Source organism: Procambarus clarkii, unplaced genomic scaffold (genome assembly GCF_040958095.1).
Source record: "Procambarus clarkii isolate CNS0578487 unplaced genomic scaffold, FALCON_Pclarkii_2.0 HiC_scaffold_2035, whole genome shotgun sequence".
Lineage (NCBI taxonomy): Eukaryota > Metazoa > Arthropoda > Malacostraca > Decapoda > Cambaridae > Procambarus > Procambarus clarkii.
In genome coordinates, this window is record NW_027191055.1 from 1 (window position 1) to 18,722 (window position 18,722).

The 18,722-nt window shown below is 32.0% G+C and overlaps 1 long non-coding RNA gene across 1 annotated transcript; it reads right to left on the minus strand.

Moving 5' to 3' along the window:
* Window positions 1–14,919: 14,919 nt before the first annotated feature.
* Window positions 14,920–18,250, minus strand: LOC138362569 (uncharacterized). The gene is made up of 3 exons (XR_011227779.1): window positions 18,080–18,250; window positions 16,424–16,587; window positions 14,920–15,171 (listed from the first exon to the last, which is right to left on the minus strand). It is a non-coding gene; the product is annotated as an uncharacterized lncRNA (long non-coding RNA).
* Window positions 18,251–18,722: the final 472 nt, after the last annotated feature.

Below are 18,722 nucleotides of genomic sequence, written 5' to 3' on the forward strand. Positions count from 1 at the left end.
AAATCATCGAATTTAGCAATTTTTGACGTTTATCATCTCCTTTTCATTTATGTGATTTAAACAAAATATCATCGAATTTGGCAATATTTTGCCGTTTTTCCACGTTTTGTGAATTTTCAGTTTATGGGTATTAATTAATTATAATCGACAAAATGATGCAAACTGATTAGATAATACCCTTAAATACTTCATTTTCAATCATCTATTTGTTTCTCGTTAAAATACTGAGTAGATATTGAAAAGGGGAGAAGTTCGGTTTTTTATTGCATATATCGACGTTTCAGCCGGATTAGAGCGGTTTTACGTGTACATCTTCCCTCCGTAATATAAACGGAAAATCAAGAACATTTTAGTAATTCTAATGAAAACCAATTGTTTTTTTATCATTTGTATTGGAAACAACATTGTCATATGTCTTTTCTTGGATCTAAATAATACGAAACCTCGCTCAATGATTCGAAGTTAAAATCCTCAAAACATGGTAAAATAGTGACTTTTTCACGTTAATCATGTAGTTGATATTACGTAAATATACTCATTTTACCAATTTCGATACTATTTCATGTAGTATTACGATATGTGATTTGGCCTTCAAATCTCAGAATTTCGCATAATATTGCATTTTAAGCAAGTTTTCTTGCATTTTGTTTCGTACGAAAAATCATCGAATTTAGCAATATTTTGACGTTTATCATCCCCTTTTCCTTTATGTGATTTTAAACAAAATATCATCGAATTAGGCAATATTTTGCCGTTTTCCACGTTTTTGTGAATTTTCAGTCTATGGGTTCATATAATTCATATATATACAAAATTCATATATATACGATAAAAATGATGCAAACACATAATGATTAGATAATAACCTTAAATACTTCATTTTCAATCATCTATTTGTTTCTCGTTAAATACTGAGTAAGATATGAAAAGGGGAGAAGTTCAGTTTTTATTGCATATATCGAAGTTTCAGCCGGATTAGAAGCTGTTTACGTGTACATTTCCCTCAGTAATAAAAACGGAAAATCAAGAACATTTAGTTAATTCTAATGAAAACACATGTTTTTTTATCATTTGTATTGGAAACAACATTGTCATATGTCTCTCTTGGATCTAAATAATACGAAAACTCGCTCAATGATTTGAAGTTAAAATCCTCAAATTTGGTAAAATAGTGACTTTTTCACGTTAATCATGTAGTTTGATATTACGTAAATATATTCCGTTTTACCAATATTTCGATACTACTTCATGTTGTATTACGATATGTGATTTGGCCATCAAATCTCAGAATTTCGCATAATATTGCATTTTAACGCAAGTTTTCTTGCATTTTGTTTCGTACGAAAAATCATCGAGTTTAGCAATATTTTGACGTTATCATCCCCTTTTCCTTCATGTAATTTAAACAAAATATCATCGAATTAGGCAATATTTTGCCGTTTTTTCCACGTTTTTGTGAATTTTCAATTTATTGGTATTAATTCATTATATATACGATGAAAATGATGCAAACACATAATTGATTAGATAATAACCTTAAATACTTCATTTTCAATCCTCTATTTGTTTCTCGTTAAAATACTGAGTAAGATATTGAAAAGGGGAGAAGTTCGGTTTTTATTGCATATATCGATTTTTCAGCCGGATTAGAGCGGTTTTCGTATACATCTTCCCTCCGTAATATAAACGGAAAATCAAGAACATTTTAGTTAATTCTAATGAAACACATTGTTCTTTTATCATTTGGTATTGGAAACAACATTGTCATATGTCTTTTCTTGGATCTAAATAATACGAAACCTCGATCAATGATTTGAAGTTAAATCCCTCAAACATGGTAAAATAGTGACTTTTTCACGTTAATCATGTAGTTTGATATTACGTAAATATACTCATTTTACCAATATTTCGATACTATTTCATGTAGTATTACGATATGTGATTTGCCTTCAAATCTCAGGATTTCGCATAATATTACATTTTAAGCAAGTTTTCTTGCATTTTGTTTCGTACGAAAAAATCATCGAATTTAGCAATATTTTGACGTTTATCATCCCCTTTTCGCATAATATTGCATTTTATTTTTCACAGAATTTCGCATAATATTGCATTTTAAGCAAGTTTTCTTGCATTTTGTTTCGTACGAAAATCATCGAATTTAGCAATATTTTGACGTTTATCATCCCATTTTCCTTTATGTGATTTAAACAAAATATCATCGAATTAGGCAATATGTTGCCGTTTATCCACGTTTTTGTAAATTTTCAGTTTATGGGTATAAATTCATTATATATACGATAAAATGATGCAAACACATAATTGATTAGATAATAACCTTAAATACTTCATTTTCAATCATCTATTGTTTCTCGTTAAAATACTGAGTAAGATATTGAAAAGGGGAGAAGTTCGGTTTTATTGCATATATCGACGTTACAGCCGGAATAGAGCGGTTTTCGTATACATCTTCCCTCCGTAATATAAACGGAAAATCAAGAACATTTTAGTTAATTCTAATGAAAACACATTGTTCTTTTATCATTTGTATTGGAAACAACATTGTCATATGTCTTTTCTTGGATCTAATAATACGAAACCTCGCTCTATGATTTGAAGGTAAAATCCTCAAATATGGTAAAATAGCGACTTTTCACGTTAATCATGTAGTTTGATATTACTCAAATATATTCATTTTTACCAATATTTCGATACTATTTCATGTAGCATCACGATATGTGATTTGGCCTTCGAATCTCAGAATTTCGCATAATATTGCATTTTAAGCAAGTTTTCTTGCATTTTGTTTCGTACGAAAAATCATCGAATTTAGCAATATTTTGACGTTTATCATCCCCTTTTCCTTTATGTGATTTAAACAAAATATCATCGAATTAGGCAATATTTTGCCGTTTTTCCACGTTTTTGTAAATTTTCAGTTTATGGGTATTAATTAATTATATATACGATAAAAATGATGCAAACACATAATTGATAAGATAATACCCTCAAATACTTCATTTTCAAACAACTATTTCTTTCTCGTTAAAATACTGAGTAAGATATTGAAAGTGGGAGAAGTTCTGATTTTATTGCATATATCGACGTTTCAGCCGGAATAGAGCGGTTTTCGTGTATATCCTTCCATCGGTAATATAAACTAAAAATCAGGAACATTTTAGTTAATTCTAATGAAATCACATTGATTTTTATCATTTGTATTGGAAACAACATTGTCATATGTCTTTTCTTGGATCTAAATAATACGAAACCTCGCTCAATGATTTGAAGTTAAAATCCTCATATATGGTAAAATAGTGACTTTTTGACGTTAATCATGTAGTTTGATATTACGTAAATATATTCATTTTTACCAATATTTCGATACTACCTTTTCCTTTATGTGATTTAAACAAAATATCATCGAATTAGGGCAATATTTTGCCGTTTTCCACGGTTTTTGTGAATTTTCAGTCTATGGGTATTAATTCATATATATACGATAAAATGATGCAAACACATAATTGATTAGATGATAACCTTAAATACTTCATTTCAATCATCTAATTGTTTCTCGTTAAAATACTGAGGAAGATATTGAAAAGGGGAGAAGTTCGGTTTTTATTGCATATATCGACGTTTCAGCCGGATTAGAGCGGTTTTACGTGTACATTTTCCTCCGTAATATAAACTAAAAATCAAGAACATTTTAGTTAATTCTAATGAAAATACATTGTTTTTTTATCATTTGCATTGGAAACAGCATAGTCATATATCTTTTCTTGGATCTAAATAATACGTAACCTCGCTCAATGATTTGAAGTTAAAATCCTCAAATATGGTAAAATAGTGACTTTTTCACGTTAATCATGTAGTTTGATATTACGTAAATATATTCATTTTTACCAATATTTCGATACTATTTCGTGTAGTATTACGATATGTGATTTGGCTTTCTAATCTCAGAATTTCGCATAATATTGCATTTTAAGCAAGTTTTCTTCCATTTTGTTTCGTACGAAAAATCATCGAATTTAGCAATATTTTGACGTTTATCATCCCCTTTTGCTTTATGTGATTTAAACAAAATATCATGGAATTAGGCAATATTTTGCAGTTTATCCACGTTTTTGTAAATTTTCAGTTATGGGTATTAATTCATTATATATACGATAAAAATGATGCAAACACATAATTGATTAGATAATACCCTTAAATACTTCATTTTCAATCATCTATTTGTTTCTCGTTAAATACTGAGTAAGATATTGAAAAGGGGAGAAGTTCGGTTTTTATTGCATATATCGACGTTACAGCCGGAATAGAGCGGTTTTCGTATACATCTTCCCTCCGTAATATAAACGGAAAATCAAGAACATTTTAGTTAATTCTAATGAAAACACATTGTTCTTTTATCATTTGTATTGGAAACAACATTGTCATATGTCTTTTCTTGGATCTAAATAATACGAAACCTCGCTCTATGATTTGAAGGTAAAATCCTCAAATATGGTAAAATAGCGACTTTTCACGTTAATCATGTAGTTTGATATTACTCAAATATATTCATTTTTACCAATATTTCGATACTATTTCATGTAGCATCACGATATGTGATTTGGCCTTCGAATCTCAGAATTTCGCATAATATTGCATTTTACGCAAGTTTTCTTGCATTTTGTTTCGTACGAAAAATCATCGAATTTAGCAATATTTTGACGTTTATCATCCCCTTTTCCTTTATGTGATTTAAACAAAATATCATCGAATTAGGCAATATTTTGCCGTTTTTCCACGTTTTGTGAATTTTCAGTTTATGGGTATTAATTAATTATATATACGATAAAAATGATGCAAACACATAATTGATTAGATAATACCCTTAAATACTTCATTTCAAACAACTATTTCATTCTAGTTAAAATACTGAGTAAGATATTGAAAGTGGGAGAAGTTCTGATTTTATTGCATATTCGACGTTTCAGCCGGAATAGAGCGGTTTTCGTGTATATCTTCCATCGGTAATATAAACTAAAAATCAGGAACATTTTAGTTAATTCTAATGAAATCACATTGATTTTTATCATTTGTATTGGAAACAACATTGTCATATGTCTTTTCTTGGATCAAAATAATACGAAACCTCGCTCAATGATTTGAAGTTAAAATCCTCAAATATGGTAAAATAGTGACTTTTTCACGTTAATCATGTAGTTTGATATTACGTAAATATATTCATTTTTACCAATATTTCGATACTACCTTTTCCTTTATGTGATTTAACAAAATATCATCGAATTAGGCAATATTTTGCCGTTTTCCAAGTTTTTGTGAATTTTCAGTCTATGGGTATTAATTCATATATATACGATAAAAATGATGCAAACACATAATTGATTAGATGATAACCTTAAATACTTCATTTCAATCATCTAATTGTTTCTCGTTAAAATACTGAGTAAGATATTGAAAAGGGGAGAAGTTCGGTTTTTATTGCATATATCGACGTTACAGCCAGGATAGAGCGGTTTTCGTATACATCTTCCCTCCGTAATATAAACGGAAAATCAAGAACAATTTTAGTTAATTCTAATGAAAACACATTGTTCTTTTATCATTTGTATTGGAAACAACATTGTCATATGTCTTTTCTTGGATCTAAATAATACGAAACCTCGCTCTATGATTTGAAGGTAAAATCCTCAAATATGGTAAAATAGCGACTTTTTCACGTTAATCATGTAGTTTGATATTACTCAAACATATTCATTTTACCAATATTTCGATACTATTTCATGTAGCATCACGATATGTGATTTGGCCTTCGAATCTCAGAATTTCGCATAATATTGCATTTTAAGCAAGTTTTCTTGCATTTTGTTCGTACGAAAAATCATCGAATTTAGCAATATTTTGACGTTTATCATCCCCTTTTCCTTTATGTGATTTAAACAAAATATCATCGAATTAGGCAATATTTTGCCGTTTTTCCACGTTTTTGTGAATTTTCAGTTTATGGGTATTAATTAATTATATATACGATAAAAATGATGCAAACACATAATTGATTAGATAATACCCTTAAATACTTCATTTTCAAACAACTATTCTTTCTCGTTAAAATACTGAGTAAGATATTGAAAGTGGGAGAAGTTCTGATTTTATTGCATATATCGACGTTTCAGCCGGATTAGAGCGGTTTTACGTGTACATCTTCCCTCCGAAATATAAACTAAAAATCAAGAACATTTTAGTTAATTCTAATGAAAATACATTGTTTTTTTATCATTTGTATTGGAAACAACATTGTCATATGTCTTTTCTTGGATCTAAATAATACGAAACCTCGCTCAATGATTTGAAGTTAAAATCCTCAAACATGGTAAAATAGTGACTTTTTCACGTTATTCATGTAGTTTGATATTACGTAAATATATTCAGTTTTAACCAATATTTCGATACTATTTCATGTAGCATCACGATATGTGATTTGGCCTTCGAATCTCAGAATTTCGCATAATATTGCAATTTAAGCAAGTTTTCTTGCATTTTGTTTCGTACGAAAAATCATCGAATTTAGCAATATTTTGACGTTTATCATCCCCTTTTCCTTTATGTGATTTAAACCAAAATATCATCGAACTAGGCAATATTTTGCCGTTTTCCACGTTTTTGTGAATTTTCAGTCTATTGGTATTAATTCATATATATACGATAAAAATGATGCAAACACATAATTGATTAGATGATAACCTTAAATACTTCATTTTCTATCATCTATTTGTTTCTCGTTAAAATACTGAGTAAGATATTGAAAAGGGGAGAAGTTCGGTTTTTATTGCATATATCGACGTTTCAGCCGGATTAGAGCGGTTTTACGTGTACATCTTCCCTCAGTAATATAAGCGGAAAATCAAGATTATTTTAGTTAATTCTAATGAAAACACATTGTTTTTTATCATTTGTATTGGAAACAACATTGTCATATGTCTTTCTTGGATCTAAATAATACGAAACCTCGCTCAATGAATTGAAGTTAAAATCCTCAAACATGGTAAAATAGTGACTTTTTCACGTTAATCATGTAGTTTGATATTACGTAAATATACTCATTTTTACCAATATTTCGATACTATTTCATGTATTATTACGATATGTGATTTGGCCTTCAAATCTCAGAATTTCGCATAATATTGCATTTTAAGGAAGTTTTCTTGCATTTTGTTTCGTACGAAAAATCATCGAATTTAGCAATATTTGACGTTCATCATCCCCTTTTCCTTTATGTAATTTAAACAAAATATCATCGAATTAGGCAATATTTTGCCGTTTTTTCCACGTTTTTTGTGAATTTTCAGTTTATGGGTATTAATTCATTATATATACGATAAAAATGATGCAAACACATAATTGATTAGATAATACCCTTAAATACTTCATTTTCAAACAACTATTTCTTTCTCGTTAAAATACTGAGTAAGATATTAAAGTGGGAGAAGTTCTGATTTTATTGCATATATCGACGTTTCAGCCGGAATAGAGCGGTTTTCGTGTACTTCTTCCATCGGTAATATAAACTAAAAATCAGGAACATTTTAGTTAATTCTAATGAAAAACACATTGATTTTTATCATTTGTATTGGAAACAACATTGTCATATGTCTTTTCTTGGATCTAAATAATACGAAACCTCGCTCAATGATTTGAAGTTAAATCCTCATATATGGTAAAATAGTGACTTTTTCACGTTAATCATGTAGTTTGATATTACGTAAATATATTCATTTTTACAAATATTTCGATACTTTTTCACGTAGTATTACGATATGTGATTTGGCCTTGAAATCTCAGAATTTCGCATAATATTGCATTTTAAAACATTCTTGCTTTTTGTTTCGTACGAAAAATCATCGAATTTAGCAATATTTTGACGTTTATCATCACCTTCTCCTTTATGTGATTTAAACAAAATATCATCGAATTAGGCAATATTTTGCCGTTTTTCCACGTTTTTGTGAATTTTCAGTTTATGGTATTAATTCATTATATATACGATAAAAATGATGCAAACACATAATAGATTAGATGATAACCTTAATACTTCATTTTCAATCATCTATTTGTTTCTCGTTAAAATATTGAGTAAAATATTGAAAAGGGGAGAAGTTCGGTTTTTATTGCATATATCGACGTTTTCACCCGGATTAGAGCGGTTTTACGTGTATATCTTCCCTCCGTAATATAAACGAAAAAATCAAGAACATTTTAGTTAATTCTAATGAAAACACATTGTTTTTTTATCATTTGTATTGGAAACAACATTGTCATATGTCTTTTCTTGGATCTAAATAATACGAAACCTCGCTTAATGATTTGAAGTTAAAATCCTCAAATTTGGTAAAATAGTGACTTTTTCACGTTAATCATGTAGTTTGATATTACGTAATATATTCATTTTTACCATATTTCGATACTATTTCATGTAGTATTACGATATGTGATTTGGCCTTCAAATCTCAGAATTTCGCATAATATTGCATTTTAAGCAAGTTTCTTGCATTTTGTTTCGTACGAAAAAATCATCGAATTTAGAATATTTGACGTTTATCATCCCCTTTTCCTTTATGTGATTTAAACAAAATATCATCGAATTAGGCAATATTTTGCCGTTTTCCACGTTTTTTGTGAATTTACAGTCTATGGGTATTAATTCATATATATACGATAAGAATGATGCAAACACATAATTGATTAGATGATAACCTTAAATACTTCATTTTCAATCATCTATTTGTTTATCGTTAAAATACTGAGTAAGATATTGAAAGGGGGAGAAGTTCGGTTTTTATTGCATATATCGACGTTTCAGCCGGATTAGAGCGGTTTTACGGGTACATCTTCCCTCCGTAATATAAACGAAAAATCAAGAACATTTTAGTTAAATTCTAATGAAAACACATTGTTTTTTTATCATTTGTATTTTAAACAACATTGCCATATGTCTTTTCTTGGATCTAAATAATACGAAACCTCGCTCAATGATTGGAAGTTAAAATCCTCAAACATGGTAAAATAGTGACTTTTTCACGTTAATCATGTAGTTTGATATTACGTAAATATACTCATTTTTACCAATATTTCGATACTATTTCATGTAGTATTACGATATGTGATTTGGCCTTCAAATCTCAGAATTTCGGATAATATTGCATTTTAAGCAAGTTTTCTTGCATTTTGTTTCGTACGAAAAAATCATCGAATTTAGCAATATTTTGACGTTTATCATCCCCTTTTCCTTTGTGATTTAAACAAAATATCATCGAATTAGGCAATATTTTGCCGTTTTCAACGTTTTTGTGAATTTTCAGTCTATGGGTATTAATTAATTTTATATACGATAAAAATGATGCAAACACATAATTGATTAGATAATACCTTAAATACTTCATTTTCAAACAACTATTTCTTTCTCGTTAAAATACTGAGTAAGATATTAAAAGTGGGAGAAGTTCTGATTTTATTGCATATATCGACGTTTCAGCCGGAATAGAGCGGTTTTCGTGTACATCTTCCATCGGTAATATAAAACTAAAAATCAGGAACATTTTAGTTAATTCTAATGAAAACACATTGATTTTTATCATTTGTATTGGAAACAACATTGTCATATGTCTTTCTTGGATCTAAATAATACGAAACCTCGCTCAATGATTTGAAGTTAAAATCCTCATATATGGTAAAATAGTGACTTTTTCACGTTATTCGTGTAGTTTGATATTACGTAAATATATTCATTTTTACCAATATTTCGATACTTTTTCACGTAGTATTACGATATGTGATTTGGCCTTGAAATCTCAGAATTTCGCGTAATATTGCATTTTAAACATTCTTGCTTTTGTTTCGTACGAAAAATCATCGAATTTAGCAATATTTTGACGTTTATCATCACCTTCTCCTTTATGTGATTTAAACAAAATATCATCGAATTAGGCAATATTTTGCCGTTTTTCCACGTTTTTGTGAATTTTCAGTTATGGGTATTAATTCATTATATACGATAAAAATGATGCAAACACATAATAGATTAGATGATAACCTTAAATACTTCATTTTCAATCATCTATTTGTTTCTCGTTAAAATACTGAGTAAAATATTGAAAAGGGGAGAAGTTCGGTTTTTATTGCATATATCGGACGTTCACCCGGATTAGAGCGGTTTTTACGTGTATATCTTCCCTCCGTAATATAAACGGAAAATCAAGAACATTTTAGTTAATTCTAATGAAAACACATTGTTTTTTTTATCATTTGTTATTGGAAACAACATTGTCATGTCTTTTCTTGGATCTAAATAATACGAACCCTCGCTCAATGATTTGAAGTTAAAATCCTCAAACATGGTAAAATAGTGACTTTTTCACGTTAATCATGTAGTTTGATATTACGTAAATATACTCATTTTTACCAATATTTCGATACTATTTCATGTATTATTACGATATGTGATTTTTCCTTCAAATCTCAGAATTTCGCATAATATTGCATTTTAACCAAGTTTTCTTGCATTTTGTTTCGTACGAAAAATCATCATATTTAGCAATATTTTGACGTTTATCATCCTCTTTTCCTTTATGTGATTTAAACAAATATCATTGAACTAGGCAATATTTTGCCGTTTTCCACGTTTTTGTGAATTTTCAGTCTATTGGTTTTAATTCATATATATACGATAAAAATGATGCAAACACATAATTGATTAGATGATAACCTTAAATACTTCATTTTCAATCATCTATTTGTTTCTCGTTAAAATACTGAGTAAGATATTGAAAGGGGGAGAAGTTCGGTTTTTATTGCATATATCGACGTTTCAGCCGGATTAGAGCGGTTTTACGTGTACATCTTCCCTCCGTAATATAAACGAAAAATCAAGAACATTTTAGTTAATTCTAATGAAAACACATTGTTTTTTTATCATTTGTATTGGAAACAACATTGTCATATGTCTTTTTCTTGGATCTAAATTAAAACGAAACCTCGCTCAATGATTTGAAGTTAAAATCCTCAAATATGGTAAAATAGTGATTTTTCACGTTAATCATGTAGTTTGATATTATGTAAATATATTCATTTTTACCAATATTTCGATACTATTTCATGAGTATTACGATATGTGATTTGGCCTTCAAATCTCAGAATTTCGCATAATATTGCATTTTAAGCAAGTTTCTTGCATTTTATTTCGTACGAAAAATCATCGAATTTAGCAATATTTTGACGTTTATCATCCATTTTCCTTTATGTGATTTAAACAAAATATCATCGAACTAGGCAATATTTTGACGTTTTCCACGTTTTTGTGAATTTTCAGTCTATTGGTATTAATCCATATATATATACGATAAAAATTATGCAAACACATAATTTAACCTTAAATGATAACCTTAAATAATTCATTTTCAATCATCTATTTGTTTCTCGTTAAATACTGAGTAGATATTGAAACGGGGAGAAGTTCGGTTTTTATTGCATATATCGACGTTTCAGCCGGATTAGAGCGGTTTTACGTGTACATCTTCCCTCAGTAATATAAACGGAAAATCAAGAACATTTTAGTTAATTCTAATGAAAACACATTGTTTTTTTATCATTTGTATTGGAAACAACATTGTCATATGTCTTCTCTTGGATCTAAATAATACGAAACCTCGCTCAATGATTTGAAGTTAAAATCCTCAAACATGGTAAAATAGTGACTTTTTCACGTTAATCATGTAGTTTGATATTACGTAAATATACTCATTTTTACCAATATTTCGATACTATTTCATGTAGTATTACGATATGTGATTTGGCCTTGAAATCTCAGAATTTCGCATAATATTGCATTTTAAGCAAGTTTTCCTGCATTTTGTTTTCGTACGAAAAATCATCGAATTTAGCAATATTTTGACGTTTATCATCCCCTTTTCCTCTGTGATTAACAAAATATCATCGAATTAGTCAATATTTTGCCGTTTTCCACGTTTTTGTGAATTTTCAGTCTATGGGTATTAATTCATATATACGATAAAAATGATGCAAACACATAATTGATTAGATGATAACCTTAAATACTTCATTTTCAATCATCTATTTGTTTCTCGTTAAAATACTGAGTAAGATATTGAAAAGGGAGAAGTTCGGTTTTATTGCATATATCGACGTTTCAGCCGGATTAGAGCGGTTTTACGTGTACATCTTCCCTCGGTAATATAAACGGAAAATCAAGAACATTATAGTTAATTCTAATGAAAACACATTGTTTTTTTATCATTTGTATTGGAAAACAACATTGTCATATGTCTTTTCTTGGATCTAAATAATACGAAACCTCGCTTAATGATTTGAAGTTAAAATCCTCAAACATGGTAAAATAGTGACTTTTTCACGTTAATCATGTAGTTTGATATTACTCAAATATATTCATTTTACCAATATTTCGATACTATTTCATGTAGTATTACGATATGTGATTTGGCCTTCAATCTCAGAATTTCGGATAATATTGCATTTTAAGCAAGTTTTCTTGCATTTTGTTTCGTACGAAAAATCATCGAATTTAGCAATATTTTGACGTTTATCATCCCCTTTTCCTTTGTGATTTAAACAAAATATCATCGAATTAGGCAATATTTTGCCGTTTATCAACGTTTTTGTGAATTTTCAGTCTATGGGTATTAATTAATTTTATATACGATAAAAATGATGCAAACACATAATTGATTAGATAATACCCTTAAATACTTCATTTTCAAACAACTATTTCTTTCTCGTTAAAATACTGAGTAAGATATTAAAAGTGGGAGAAGTTCTGATTTTATTGCATATATCGACGTTTCAGCCGGAATAGAGCGGTTTTCGTGTACATCTTCCATCGGTAATATAAACTAAAAATCAGGAAACATTTTAGTTAATTCTAATGAAAACACATTGATTTTTATCATTTGTATTGGAAACAAACATTGTCATATGTCTTTTCTTGGATCTAAATAATACGAAACCTCGCTCAATGATTTGAAGTTAAAATCCTCATATATGGTAAAATAGTGACTTTTTCACGTTATTCGTGTAGTTTGATATTACGTAAATATATTCATTTTTACCAATATTTCGATACTTTTTTCACGTAGTATTACGATATGTGATTTGGCCTTGAAATCTCAGAATTTCGCGTAATATTGCATTTTAAACATTCTTGCTTTTTGTTTCGTACGAAAAATCATCGAATTTAGCAATATTTTGACGTTTATCATCACCTTCTCCTTTATGTGATTTAAACAAAATATCATCGAATTAGGCAATATTTTGCCGTTTTTCCACGTTTTTTGTGAATTTCAGTTTATGGGTATTAATTCATTATATATACGATAAAAATGATGCAAACACATAATAGATTAGATGATAACCTTAAATACTTCATTTTCAATCATCTATTTGTTTCTCGTTAAAATACTGAGTAAAATATTGAAAAGGGGAGAAGTTCGGTTTTATTGCATATATATCGACGTTTCACCCGGATTAGAGCGGTTTTTACGTGTATATCTTCCCTCCGTAATATAACGGAAAATCAAGAACATTTTAGTTAATTCTAATGAAAAACACAACACACTACTCTTAAGAGCACGCAATTTGTTACCAGTAACAGAAGACCAACAACCCTGACAACGGGCAAGAATGGGGAATGAATAACTGGGTAAAAGTCATAATAAGGAATACCTTTACGGGGGATGGGACAGGTGCGGATAGCTTCCTTAGCGGCAGTGTCCGCACGCTCATTAAGAACACACCAATATGGGTGGGAATCCAGCGAAATTCCACTGTCTTAAATCTACTGGAGATAAGAAATAGCCAATGTTGAATTTCAACTACCAAAGGATGGACTGGATTAAAGGATTCTAGAGCCATGAGGGCACTGCAAGTGTCAACTACAAACACAGAGGAGGATTGACAGCGAGAAAAGAGTTGATGAAGAGCATAGAGAATAGCATAAAGTTCTGCCATGAAGATGCTAGTCTCCAGAGGCAGGAGACACAAAGGTGCAGTCAGGAAAAACAACAGAGTAGCCTACACCGTCTGCAGACTTAAGACCCATTGGTGAAGACGGAAATAGAGTGGAAGTGTGAAGAAAAGTGTTCAAGGAAAAGGTGATTTAGAACTGTAGGAGGGGTAAAAGTTTTAGTCATGTGGGTCAAGGCTTACAGAATTTAGGAACGGGGACCCCTCCATAGGGGCAAAGACGGAATGACACGAGGGGAAATATTGGTAACACAAACTGAAAGAGCATTTTGTAAGAGAGACAACCGTACAGAAAGAGATAGGTGGTGAAGGGGAACAGGAACCACAGGATGGGTAAAGGTCAAGGCATGACATAAGCAAGAGTGAGGATGCTGTAAGGACCGTGCAAGGTGGAGAAGACAGTAGCGATCATGGCGATCCTGTAGAAACAGGACGCCAGTTTCAACATACAGGCTTAGGGTAGGTGTCGAAGGAAAGGTACCAGAGCTGAGCCGTAACCCAGTATGATGCAGTGTGGTCCAGATGGTGAAGGGTAGAAGGAGAAGCAGACGAGTAAACAGGGCCATAATCGAGTTTAGACAGAACGAGAGAGGAATGTAAAGAGAGGAGCAGTGTCGATTAGCTCCCCAAGAAGTATGGGACATGACCTATAGTTAGTTAAGGGCCTTAGAGCATTCACTCGGACGTAAAAAATATGGGGCGACAAAGACAAATGAGTGTCAAAGATTAGCCCTAAAGCTTTAGCAGATTCTTTGTACAAAGGGGATGACCCCTGTTACCTAACAGTAAATAGGTATCTGGGAGTTAGCTGTTACAGGCTGCTTCCTAGGGGGGGTGCGTGTGTGGGAGAAAAAAAAAATTTAGTAGTTAACCACTGAACTGCTCTGTCTCCAAATAACACCCTGGTGCACAAGAAATAAATTCTTTCCAAACAATTTTTTTCTCTTCTTATATTGTTAAAATGCAGAGTCTGATCACGGGGAAACTAAACAAAAAATATTGTATGTGACTTACTTTAGCTGCGATGGAGCTGGGAAGTTGAGCAAATTATGGGCGCTGAGCGTTGGAGCGATGGGGGTCTGTCGGCCCCGCCACCCCGTGCGACGGCAGTTGCTGCGAATAAAATGTTGCGCAATTATTTTGAAGTTTCTCATTCATTTCTTCTTTTTTTTTGCTGTAATATTATTTAAAAGTGTGTAATTTGTGGAATTTATATAATTCAAAGTATAGAACATCGCTATGCTCAAAATTATGGGCCTCATATATGCGACATATTCTACAATCAAACAGTGTTTTTGCCGTTATTACACTATATACACACACACATTGTATATACCCATCTACGTATGTATTCACCATAACGATCCACTATGTTGGTATGGTGAGCCCAAAAAACATGAGTGAGCTGCCACACCCTGCCAGTCCTCCCTCCCTCCTCCAACACATTACTCGCCAACATTCCTCCTCCCAAAATACTGTTATTGTGTTTATTACACTATTTACACACGTTATGTATAAGTATGTACATGTTTTATTCATGTACATACGTACATACGTGCCATCTCCTCACCTCTCTCTCTTGCCTACTTAATGCTCTTGCTTCCCTCATCTCATCACAATCGACTTTATAATGGTCCAGGACGGATCGAAATGTCGTCGTCTATTCAATTTCCAGTGTGTTTTGGTCAACAATGAAATCTTCATGCAAGATCTTATAAAGAAAACCCCTAGAACGAGTTTTGCAGATACGAAAGAGTTTAAGGTGAGTAGGGGATGGTTTGAGAAATTTTGAAAAAAGACGTGGTATTCATAGTGTTGTGAGGCATGGTGAGGGTGCCAGCTCAGACAAAGTAGGGGCTGAAAGATTTGTTTGTGATTTTAAAGATTTTGTAGATACTGTATTGATGGATATATTCCACAACAAGTGTTTAATTGTGAGGAGACATGGCTATTCTGGAAAAAATTGCAGAAGAGGACATACATTACCCAAGAGGAGACGTCACTGCCCGGACACAAGCTAACTTGGGCTAACTTGTGTCAGGATAGGCTAACTCTTGTGCTGTGTGGCGATTAGAAAATTAAACCCTTGCTTGTGTATCATTCCGAAAATCCAAGAGTTTTAAAAAAATATATAACGTGCAGAAAAACTGTGATGAAGAGTGGTTTGCCCTGCCATCAAAAAATATCTGCAAGAGAAAAGTTTGACACTAAAGGGTCCTGCTTCTCGACAATGCTCCTGCTCATCCTCCAGACTTGGAGGATGCATTGTTGGGGCCACTTTTTTTTTTTTTGAGGGATATTCCTGCATGGGCCCTAAGTTTCTGGCTAATGAACCAATGACATGAAGGAGGAGTTTTCAACCTACCTTGTGTTAGGTGTGCAGGGGTCAATAGGCTGAACATAATGTCAGGAGCAAAGGGGGGCGTTTGCCTCTTCAAACACAATTGTGACCATCTTCATCTCTTCGAACTATCCTAAATGCTCTCTTCACCTGTCTGACCAAATTGGGTGTCCAGACCACCTTTGAATCTGAAATTGTAAAATTAATAGTGATTTCAGAATATTCAGTCCATTTATACTAACAACAATTATATACAGTATACTGTAATTGAAATTTTACAGAATGATAAAGGCAATTTAGTAACTTTGTTAAAATGCACATGGGGAAATACATGAAATAGGTTAATATGGTTTGTAAGGTTGATGGGAAATGTTTATTACTTTTATGATTTAAAAGATGTATAGCCTGATACTCCATCCTGGGTGCATTCCACCAGGTAATGACCAAGCAAAAGTTTTCCACGAGGCTCTATTGTCACACAAAACTTTTCACATTTTCAAACTTGATTCATCTTTTTCCCCTCGTTCCAGGGGTTTTCTTTAAAAGGTCTTCATGCAAATGCCTTGGTTTCTCACAAATGATGGCCTCTGAAATGCTATCACCTGCTAACTCTTTGTTGTGTATCCAAATTAATAAAAACTTTTCAACATCCTCAAGTGTTTGTGTTCTTTGTTTCGGGATTGTTGATATGCCTTTTGCCACTTTAACGCTCATAATGTCCTTTTTCCTTAGCAAGTATAGTGCATATTGTTGACATAGATTTGTTGTACTGCCTAGCTAGTTCAACAACCTGTGCACCGTTTTTGACGTTTATGAATGCTCTCTTGTTTTTCCTCTATGGTCATTCTCACATGTGTTTTCTTGGCTTGGAACCTTACCATTGGCTTTCTTGGGACTCATGGCAAGATATATAATAACAAATTTAATGTTCAAATAGCCAAAATCCCAAACAAATGTAATGCTTTATAAAGAATTCAGGCGCGATAGTTACTAGGCAGGAGACACTGGTAAACTGAGGTGCGATCACCATGCCACCACGCGCTAGGTCAGCCCATACGCATATCAACAACTCATTTCCTGAGGCAAAGTTTGTAACCCGATTCAAATTTTTCAAAGAAATTAGGCTCGTAACCCGAAAAGTTCATAAATATTCATTCGTAAGCCGAGGTGACACTATATATAAGTAAAAAATTAAAATTTTGTAGATACACTGTGCTGTATTGATGGATACATTCCACAACAAGTGTTTAATTATGAGGAGACATAGCTATTCTGGAAAAAATTGCCGAAGAGGACATACATTACCCAAGAGGAGACGTCACTTGCCCGGACACAAGCTAACTTGGGCTAACTTGTGTCAGGATAGGCTAACTCTTGTGCTGTGTGGCGATTTGAAAATTAAACCCTTGCTCGTGTATCATTCCGAAAATCCAAGAGTTTTAAAAAATATATAACGTGCAGAAAAACTGTGATGTGGAGTGGTTTGCCCTGCCATCAAAAAATATCTGCAAGAGAAAAGTTTGACACTCAAGGTCCTGCTTCTCGACAATGCTCCTGCTCATCCTCCAGACTTGGAGGATGCATTGTTGGGGCCACTTTTTTTTTTTTAGGGATATTCCTACATGAGCCCTGAGTTTCTGGCTAATGTACCAATGACATGAAGGAGGAGTTTTCACCTACCTTGTGTTAGGTGTGCAGAGGGCAATGGTTGAACATAATGTCAGGAGCAAAGGGGGGCGTTTGCCTCTTCGAACACAATTGCGACCATCTTCATCTCTTCGAACTATCCTAAATGCTCTCTTCACCTGTCTGACCAATTGGGTGTCCAGACCACCTTTGAATCTGAAATTGTAAAATTAATAGCAATTTCAGAATATTCAGTCCATTTATTACTAACAAAATTATACATACAGTACTGTAATTGAAATTTTACAGAATGATAAAGGCAATTTAGCAACTTTGTTAAAATACACATGGGGGAAATACATGAAAATCGGTTTAATATTGTTTGTAAGGTTGATGGGAAATGTTTATTACTTTTTATGATTTAAAAGATGTATAGCCCTAATACTCCATCCTGGGTGCATTCCACCAGGTAATGACCACAGCAAAAGTTTTCCACGAGGCTCTATTGTCACACAAACTTTTCACATTTTCAAACTTGATTCATCTTTCCCCCCCCCCCCCCTCATTCCAGGGGTTTTCTTTAAAAGGTCTTCATGCAAATGCCTTGGTTTCTCACAAATGATGGCCTCTGAAATGCTATCACCTGCTAACTCCTTGTTGTGTATCCAAATTAATGAAAACTTTTTAACATCCTCAA